Here is a 10428-nt window from a genome sequence, read left to right on the forward strand (position 1 = left end):
ACACAGCCCGCAGGTCCCCCCACCTGCCTCCTGCTCCTCCGATTCCTACGCAGTAGTGACCAATCTCAGAATTTCTCCCATCTCTTCTCCCCAATCTTCAGCCCCAGCAATCCCTGGCCTCAGCTGCCCCTCCAGCACCAGCCATCCCCCATCCATTAGCCCGGGGAGACCCCTGCCCCTCCCATATCTCTTTCCTGCCTCCAGCAGCTGGGTGCTGTGTCTCACTCACCACAATAATCTCTAAAACAGCCGCCCTGCAGCAGTGCGGCTCCAATGTGTCCTGCTCTCTCTGCTGTGCAGCGAGACATGCGGGGTGGATGGCATCCAGGAACATGAGCTGCTGGGCCTCGTCCTGCACCCACCAGGAGTGGGGTTAGAGGAGACAGAGCCAGTGAGCCAGGGACCTCCCTGCCCCACCCACACCAGCTGCAGGACTCAGGCCTGAATGGGGGATAGTGGGGACCCGGCCATTGTCCAAATCACCCACAACTCCTACACAAACAGGGTCAGGAACTGGGACAGTGCTTGTTGGGGGAGGAGACCCCGGCTAGTGTGTGACGAACACCCCCATCCTGGGGGTCCCAGATGAGGGTGGAGAAAAGACCCTGTTACGGCTGGTGGATCATCAGAGACAAGACCCTCTGCAAGGAGTCAGGGTGCTGGGAAGGGGAAGGACAATCTCAGTCCCAGCACAGCTGGGGAAGCTTTCTACCTTTTCTCGGCCTTGGAGCTGCTCTCATTCCCATGTCCACGGCCACCTCCTCCTCGGCCATCTGCATTCCTCCTCCTCATCCTCTGAGTCCCTGGCGTTCCCTGCACCAGGCAGAGAAGGGGACAGGGTGACTCCTACTGCCACGCGGGGAAAGGACAGGGACATGGTGGAGCAATGTGTCCCATTCCCACCTCCAGGACTCGGCGCAGATCAGGCCCCACACTCACGCCTCTCAGTGATGCCTTCAGCCCCCAACTCCTTCAGGAGCCCATAGCAAAGACACCCTCCCTCCCCCACAATGTCCTGGACTCCCTGCGTGGTGCCTCACCCGCCCCCACCTGGAGCATCAAGGACCAAAGTGGCAGCATCTAGTATCAGTGGGGTTCATGTGGCTCTGGCCACACACCTGGGCTGGGGATCCGCCCCCACAGCACTGGTCGAGTGCCTGGGCCCAGGGAGTTCACAGCCCCCTCCTCATCCCTCCCTGAGCCCAGCCTGGCTCCTCACCTGGAACAAAGCAGCGGGACACCTCGGGCTAGCTGCTGCCTCAGTCCCCGGCGCTGCTGCTGTCCCATGGGGAGAGGGCCGAGCTGCTGGTGCTTGGACAGGGTTCCTCCACCTCCTGCCTTCGGGAGGCTAGAAGGTCCTCAGTGACCGGGTAGGGCGATGCCTCCTGCTGAGAATCAGGGCTGGACTCATGGGGCCTCTGCTTCCCACACAACAAGCCCCAGAGCCACCCTGCCGGCTCCCGTCCTGGGCTGAGTCCTGCCTGCCCAGCCACATCATGGGACAGCTCCATTTCAGCCTCCCTGGTGCCTCTCCCACCTCGGCGCCTGCGCTGGAGCGGATTTCTTCCGCCAGAAGGCTGGGCGCTTCCACCTCCTGGCTCGGCCGGGAACTCCTTCCCCGCCAGAGGGGACAAAGGGACCGCTCTGCTCCTGGGGAAGATGGCAGCTGCTTCCCTCAGGCTCTCGGGTCACCTGCAGAGCCTTCTTTCTCAACATCCTCAGGAGCCTGGCCAGAATGGAACCGAGCGAGGAGCAGCCGTGAGTCTGGGCCTAAAGCAGCCTCTCACTAACCGCCCTGTTTGGTCCCTCCCCATCCCTGTCCCTGACAGAGCAGCTCCTCCTCCCCACACAGGGGTGCAGGGAGTGCAATCTACACACACTGCCAGCAGTTCATTGCATCATCTGCTCCCAACGTGCCCCTTCATCGTTCCTGGTGCTGCAATACCCGGGGAGATCCCAGCACTGGGGTCAGTCACAAAGACCACCTGTCACTTTGGATGAGCAGCTCCCTCCTGCCGTCCCAGGCCACACTCCCTGTCCGGGCTACAGAAGGAACAGAATCCAGGAGTCCAGACTTCTCCTGGGAAACCGTTTCCCACGTCAAAGTTCCTAGCCATAACAAGCCCTGGGTCCCCTTGTTTCCCATTGATTTCCATGCTCAGAAGGTCACAGGGTCTGGCCCAGCTCAGAGACTCTCGGCCTGGGGAACAGTCTCCCACAAGGGAAGGGCTGGGAGCCGCATTGCTGGGATCTTTCCAAACACACTGGAGACAGATCTGGAGAAGCCCCTCCCTGGACTGAGAGCGAAGGACTCCTGGAGTCGGTTTGCAAATCCGATCTCCTTTCGGAGAGATTCTCTCCCCTCTTTCTGCCTCTCCCCAGACAGACAGGGGATGCCACAGAGGAACCCTAATGCCACTCACTTGCTCTGGGTGATGGAGAGATGGATGGCAGATGTTCAGGGTGGCCAGCTTTCGCTTGCCCTCCTCCTCATTCTCCAAGCTCAAGGCAGGCTGGAAAGGGTGGTGACCTGAGGAATTACCCTGCCGAGACACCAGGCAGGGTGATGACACTGGGCGATCGACTGGCTGTGAAAACAAAAATCTGTCTTATTGCCAAGGGACGGAGTAACTCAGCCAGCAGCAGGGGGTGCAGAACACTGCCCTAGTGCAGGGGGGTGGGGAAACTGCGCCTCTCAGCTCCTGACATCCCAGCACTTTACACACCTTCCTGGAGCCTGCTGCTCCTATCAGTTTCAAAATAATAAAATACAAATCAAATAGAATATTTCAGCTCTTCGACTAGGTCGTAATCTGATCTGAGTAAACGTGATAGGACACCTCATACTATGCACTGCTCCGAGTGACACACTCCAATGGATCCCCATCTTCCCCCCACCGTGAGTTAGGTAGGAGCGGACTGTTATCCCTACTTGAAAGAGAGAGAAGCTAAGGCTGAGAAAGGAGAATTGACTTGTCTTTGCCACAGACTGGCTGTGTGACCACAGTTGGGAATAGGACCCAAGAGCTCCGACTTTCAAACTAACCTTCGGACCTGGAATTTCATACATTGAATGACCTGAATAAAGTGCTCTCAAATGACCAACCACAGTTCATAATAATTATTCAGAAAGTATTTTTGGAGAACTAGAATGTCAGAGAGAATCATGAACTGCTCAGAGACAATTAAAGCAGAGAAGCAGCAAAATTTGGCAACCATATGACTGGTTATGACTTATTTCCTTGGTCTTAAAAGAGACCAACAAGGACCTGAGTCAACTCCCTGTCAGTAACCCCCTGCTCAGCCAATCAGGGTAGAGGGGTGGGACGTTGCAGGTTCTTACCAGAGAGCACAAAGGATGGCCCCGGTCACCGGTCGGAATCACTCTCCGAGCACTATTTCAGTCCCACATTTTTGGGTGGACATCCCACAATGGCAGCTGCAGAGCACCCCCCAGGACACACACAAACACACACACCCCTCTCCTGGTGGTGGGAAGGGAACAGGGAAAAGGACAAAAGAAGTAAGAGATGAAGAGAAAGGAGAGAGGGATGGTGGGAAAGGTAAAACCACCCAAAGGACAAACGCTAATGTCCCCAGTGATTCTAAGGGACAAAATCCTAGGTGTTTGGCTAAAAATTCTGCCATCTTAAACTCGTGTTTTCCATGCCTAGATTTCAGCTGGCACCAGATGGATCAAATGGAACAGGTTCCAAACCTCTCAGAGGCTCTTACCTTCTCAACAGGGACGTATGTTTTCTCGTAAAATCAGTAAAAGGAAAGGAGAAAACTTCAAAGAGGTTCCTCCTCGTGCTCACATACGTGAATCCTAATACTCTCTCAGTCCTCAAAGAGAGACCTCGAGAAGGAGACTTGCTGAAGCAAAGCCACAGGGGATCTCTGACGTTTCCCTGGACCTGCACCCCTGTCCTGCCTGGCTGATGTTAGCATCTCTCTGTGAGGTCACCACCTCCCCATCACCTTTGACCAATAGGCTGAGCTCCTGCAAAAGGCCTTTGTGATCTCAATGCCACACCCACCCCTCCCCTGCACAGCTAATGTCCTGCTTCTGGCCAGACACTTTGGAGGTTTCAGCTACTAGTACCCTGTGGATCATCCCACTCAATGAGGGTTCATTCCAGGAAGGAAGCCGGCTAGACAGTAAAACATCAGAGGCTGCTCCCAATGCTACACTCAGTTTTTCAGAAATTAGGAGACTGTATGGTCAGAAGAGGCCATTAGAGCATCTCATCTGACCCCCTTTATATCACAGGCCTCCTGTAGACCACAATAGCTCCTGTCGGGGCAAACACATTCCAGGTAGGCATCTAGTCTTCATTAAACGACATCAAGAGATGGAGAATCCACCAGTTTCCTTGGCAGCTAGTTCCTGTGGTGAATCATCCTCGCTGTTGAATATTTGTTCCTTATTTGAAATATGAATTTTCTCTCTTTTCACCTTCCAGCCATTGGGTATCGTGATGCCGTGCTCTGCTTGATTAACGAGCCCCTTCATACCCAATATTTTCTCTCCATTAAGGCACTTCAACACTTCAATAGCTCACTAGAAGGCATTTTTCTCCAGCCCTCAGAACATTTGGTGGCTCTTTGATGCCCCAGCTCCAATGTCTCAACATCTTTTTCAAATGAGGACACCAAAACCGGATGCCGTATTCCAATCTCAGTCTCACTCATGCTCTGTCACCTCCCTATCCTACTCACCGCTCTGCTCCTACGTCTAATGATGGCTTTAGCCCTGTTCACCACAGAATCACACTGGGAGCTCATGATGACAGGCTTCTCCACTATGGCCCCGAAAACCCTTTCAGAGTCACTGCTTTCCTGGATATACTTCCCCATTCTGCAGGTGTGACCGGCATGCCCTGTTGCTAGTTATAGGACCTTGCATTTGGCTCTGGTCAAATTTCTTTGCTTTGAATGGGTCCAGTTTGCCACCCACCAGTCACCCACCAGTGTATTTTTTCACCCACCAGTCTTCTCAGCAGGGATTGTATGTTTGCTCTCAAATCACTGATAAAAATTATTTTAAAAATTACTCCTTGAGAGCTTCTTCAGAGCCTTAGTACCCAGAACCTGCGCCCCACAGCACAGTGAGAAAAGGACCCCTTCCCCTCCCATGCCTCTGTCCTCCCTCCACCGGCTGGGCGCTGTGTCTCGCTCACCACAGTCCTCTCCACCACAGCCGCCTTGCAGCAGTGGGACTCCAATGTGTCCTGTGCTCTCTTCCGTGTAGCGAATCACGCGGGGTGGATGGCATCCAGGAATATGAGCTGCTGGGCCTTGTCCTGCACAAACCAGGAGTGGGGTTAGGGGAGAGAGAGCCAGTGAGCCAGGGACCTCCCTGCCCCACCCACACCAGCTGCAGGACTCAGGCCTGAACGGGGGATAGTGGGGACCCGGCCATTGTCCAAATCAACCACAACTCCGACACAAACAAGGTCAGGAACTGGGACAGTGCATGCTGGGGGAGGAGACCCTGGCTGGTCTGTGACAAACACCTCTAATTTGGGGGTCCACGATCATAGTGGAGAAAAGTCCCTGTTAGAGCTGGTGGATCATCAGAGACAAGACCCTCTGCAGGGGGTCAGGGTGCTGGGAAGAGGTAGGACAATCTCAGTTCCAGCACAGCTGGGAAAGGTTTCTTCCTTTTCTCGGACTTGGAACTGCTCTCGGATGTTCCTGAGAGCAGCCTCCTCATGGCCATGTCCACGGCTACCTCCTCCTCGTTCTCTGAGTCCCTGGAGGTCCCTGCACCAGGGAGAGAAGGGGACAGGGTGACTCCTGTTGCCACGCGGGGAAAGAACAGGGGCATGGTGGGGTAATGTGCTCCCTTCCCTCCTGCGGGACCCAGGGCACTTCAGGACCCACACTTCCCCCTCTCAGTGATGCCTTCAGCCCCCAACTCCTTCAGGAGCCCAGAGCAAAGAGACACTCCCTCCCCCACAGTGTCCTGGACTCATCTGCCCCCACCTGGAGCATCAAGGACCAAAGTGGAAGCATCTAGTATCAGTGGGGTTAATGTGGCTCAAGCCAGACACCTGGGCTGGGGACCCGTCCCCACAGCACTGGTCGAGTGCCTGGGCCCAGGGTGTTCACAGCCCCCTCCTCACCCCTTCCTGAGCCCAGCCTGGTTCCTCACCTGGAACAAAGCAGCGGCGCACCTCGGCCTGGCTGCTGCCTCAGGCACCGGCGCTGCTGCTGTCCCATGGGGAGCGGGCCGAGCTGCTGGTGCTTGGACAGGGTTCCTCCACCTCCTGCCTTCGGGAGGCTGGAAGGTCCTCAGTGAATGGGCAGGGCAATGCCTCCTCCTGGGAATCACGCTGAGATGCTGGGGCCAGTGCTTCCCACACAACAAGCCCCAGGGCCACCCTCCCTGGCTCCCCTCCTGGTTTGGGTCTTGCCTGCCCAGCCACATCCTGGGACAGCTCCATTTCGGCCTGGCTGGTGCCCCTCCCACCTCGGTGCCTGCGCTGGGAGCAGGTGTCCTCCTCCAGAAGGCTGGGCGCTTCCACCTCCTGGCTCGGGCGGGAACTCCTTCCCCGCCAGAGGGGACAAAAGGACTCCTCTGCTCCTGGGGAAGATGGCAGCTGCTTCCCTCAGGCTCTGAGGCCACCTGCAGAGCCTTCTTTCTCAACATCCTCAGGAGCCTGGCCAAAATGGAACCGAGCGAGGAGCAGCCGTGAGTCTGGGCCCAAGGCAGCCTCTCACTAACCGCCCTGTTTGGTCCCTCCCCATCCCTGTCCCTGACAGAGCAGCTCCTCCTCCCCACACAGGGGTGCAGGGAGTGCAATCTACACACACTGCCAGGAGTTCATTGCATCATCTGCTCCCAGCGTTCCCCCTCGTCATCCCTGGTGCAGCAATACCCGGAGAGTCTCCTCCTTTTCCAGCACTGGGGTCAGTCACAAAGAGCACCTGTCACTTTGGACAAGCAGGTCCCTCTTCCAATCCAGGCCATACTCCCCCTCCAGGCTACAGAAGGAACAGAATCCAGGAGTCCAGATTTCTCCTGGGAAACCATTCCCCACGTCAAAGTCCCTAGACATAGCAAGCCCAGGGTCTCCTTGTTTCCCACTGATTTCATGCTCAGCAGCTCACAGGGTCTAGCCCAGTTCAGAGACTCTCAGCCTTCGGAACAGTCTCCCACAAGGGAAGGACTGGGAGCCCCCTTGCTGGGAACTTTCCAAACACACTGGAGATGGCTCTGGAGAAGCCCCTCCCCTGACTGAAAGCGAGGGACTCCTGGGGTCGCTTTGCAAATCCGAACTCCTTTTGGAGAGATTCTCTCCCCCTCTTTCTGCCTCTTCCCAGACGGACGCGGGATGCCACAGAGGAACCCTAATGCCACTCACTTGCTCTAGGTGATAAAGCGATGCATGGTGGATGTTCAAGCTTGCCAGCTGTTGCTCTCCCACCTCCTCATTCTCCAAGCCCAAGGCAGCCTGGAAAGGGTGGTGACCTGAGGAATTACCCTGCCGAGCCAGCAGGCAGGGTGGTGACACTGGGTGATCGACTGACTGTGAAGAAAGAGTTTGTCTTATTGCCAAGGGACGGAGTAACTCAGCCAGCAGCAGGGGGTGCAGAACACTGCCCTAGTGCAGGGGAGACAGCGCCTCCCAGATCCTGACATCCCAGAACTTTACACACCTTCCTGGAGCCTGCTGCTCTTAACAATTTCAAAATAATAAAATACAAATCAAATAGAATATTTCAGCTCTTCAATTAGGTCATAATCTGATCTGAGTAAACGTGATAGGACACCTCTTATTATCTCCTGCTCCAAGTGATACTCTCCAATGGATCCCCATCCTCCCTGCACCGTGAGGTAGGTAGGAGCGGATTCTTATCCCTACTTGAAAGAGGGAGAAGCAAAGACTGAGAAAGGAGAATTGACTTGTCTTAGGTCACACAGCCAGTCGGTGGCAGAGTTGGGAATAGGACCCAAGAGCCCAGACTTTCAGACTAACCATCGCATCTTGAATTTCATACATTGAATGACCTGAATAAAGAAAAGGAGTACTTGTGGCACCTTAGAGATCTAACCAATTTACTTGAGCATAAGTTTTCGTGAGTTACAGCATCCGATGAAGTCAGCTGTAGCTCACGAAAGTTTACCCTCAAATAAATTGGTTCGTCTCTAAGGTGCCACAAGTACTCCTTTTCTTTTTGCAAATACAGACTAACACGGCTGTTACTCTGAGACCTGAATAAAGTGTTCTCAAATGAACAACCACAGTTCAAAGTAATTATTCACAAAGTATTTTATAAGAACTGGAATGTTAGAGAGAATCATGAACTGCTCAGAGATAATTAATGCAGAGAAGCAGCAAAATTTGTCAACCATACGACTGGTTAGGTCTTATTTACTTGGTCTTAGAAGAGACCAACAAGGACCTGAGTCAACTCCCTGTTAATAATCCCCTGCTCAGCCAATCAGGGGAGAGGGGCGGGAGGCTATGGGTTCTCACCAGAGAGCACAAAGGATGGCTCCGGTCACCAGTGGGGATCACTGTCCGAGCACTATTTCAGTCCCACATTTTTGGAGAACATTCCACAATGGGAACTGCAGAGCACCCCCGGACACACACATACCCTTCTCCTGGTGGTGGGATGGGGAACAGAGGTAAGGACAAAAGAAGTAAGAGATGAAGAGAAAAGAGGGAGGGATGGAGGAAAAGGTAAAACCAAAAGGACACACCCTAATCTCCCCAGTGATTCTAAGGGACAAAATCCTAGGTGGGGAATAAAATTCTGCCACCTTAAACTAGGGTTTTCCATGCCTAGATTTCAGCTGGCACCAGATGGATCAGACTGAACAGGTCCCAAACCTCTCAGAGGCTCTTACCTTCTCAACAGGAACATCTGTTTTCTCGTAAAATCTGTAAAAGGAAAGGAGGAAACTCCAAGGGGATTTCTCCTCGCGCTCACGAATGTAAACCCTAATACTCTCTCAGTCCTCAAAGAGAGACCTTGAGTAGGAATCTTGCTGAAGCAAAGCCAGGGGATCTCTTGACGTTTCCCTGGCCCTGTGCCCCTGTCCTGTCTGGATGATGTCAGCATCCCTCTGTGAGGTCACCACCTCCCCATCACCTTTGACCAACAGGCTGAGCTCCTGCAAAAGGCCTTTGTGATCTCACTGCCACACCCACCCCTCCCCTCCACAGCTAATGTCCTGCTGCTGGCCAGACTCAATGAGGGTTCATTCTGGGAAGCAAGCCAGCTAGACACAGGGGTGCAGGGAGTGCAATCTACATACACTGCCAGGAGTTCATTGCATCATCTGCTCCCAGTGTTCCCCCTCGTCATCCCTGGTGCAGCAATACCCGGGGAGTCTCTTCCTTTTCCAGCACTGGGGTCAGTCACAAAGACCATTGGTCACTTTGAACAAGCAGCTGCCTCCTGCCATCCCAGGCCACACTCCCAACCCAGGCTAGAGAAGGAACAGAATCCAGGAGTCCAGACTTCTCCTAGGAAACCATTCCCCATGTCAAGGTCCACCTCAGCCAATCGGGGTAAAGGCTGAAGGGCGGGAGGCTGTGGTTTCTCACCAGAGAGCCCAAAGGATGGCCCCGGTCACCGGTGGGGATCACTTTCTGAGCACTATTTCAGCCCCACATTTTTGGGTGGCCATCCCACAATGGAAGCTGCAGAGCACCCCCCGGGGGACACAAACACACACCCCTCCCCTGGTGGTGGGATGGGGAACTGGGGAAAGGACAAAAGAAGTAAGAGATGAAGAGAAAGGAGGGAGGGATGGAGGAAAAGGTAAAACCACCCAAAGGACAAACCCTAATGTCCCCAGTGATTCTAAGGGACAAAATCCTAGGTGGGGAATAAAATTCTGCCACCTTAAACTAGGGTTTTCCATGCCTAGAATTCACCTGGCACCAGATGGATCAGATTGAACAGGTTCCAAACCTCTCAGAGGCTCTTACCTTCTCAACAGGGACATCTGTTTTCTTGTAAAATCAGTAAAAGGAAAGGAGAAAACTCCAAAGAGGTTCCTCCTCGTGCTCACGTACGTGAACCCTAATACTCTCTCAGTCCTCAAAGAGAGACCTCGAGAAGGAGACTTCCTGAAGCAAAGCCACAGGGATCTCTGGACGTTCCCCTGGCCCTACGCCCCTGTCCTGCCTGGCTGATGTCAGCATCTCTCTGTGAGGTCACCACCTCCCCATCACCTTTGACCAATAGGCTGAGCTCCTGCAAAAGGCCTTTGTGATCTCAATGCCACACCCACCCCTCCCCTGCAGAGCTGATGTCCTGCCGCTGCAGGTCCCCCACCGCCGGTGAGGTCCCCCACCGCGTTCTTGGAGGCTATGGAACTTGGGGAGGAGGGCGGTTGGTTACACAGGGGCTGTAGCAGCAGTCTGTGCTCCTGCTGTCTTTCCTGCAGCTCAACCATAT

The 10428-nt window shown here is 54.4% G+C and overlaps 1 long non-coding RNA gene across 1 annotated transcript; it reads right to left on the reverse strand.

The window, feature by feature from the left end:
* Positions 1-1575: 1575 nt before the first annotated feature.
* LOC142071463 (uncharacterized) lies at positions 1576-5295 on the reverse strand. The gene is made up of 3 exons (XR_012667495.1): positions 5184-5295; positions 2424-2588; positions 1576-1726 (listed from the first exon to the last, which is right to left on the reverse strand). It is a non-coding gene; the product is annotated as an uncharacterized LOC142071463 (long non-coding RNA).
* Positions 5296-10428: the final 5133 nt, after the last annotated feature.

The sequence above is a fragment of the Caretta caretta genome, chromosome 3 (genome assembly GCF_965140235.1).
Source record: "Caretta caretta isolate rCarCar2 chromosome 3, rCarCar1.hap1, whole genome shotgun sequence".
NCBI lineage: Eukaryota > Metazoa > Chordata > Testudines > Cheloniidae > Caretta > Caretta caretta.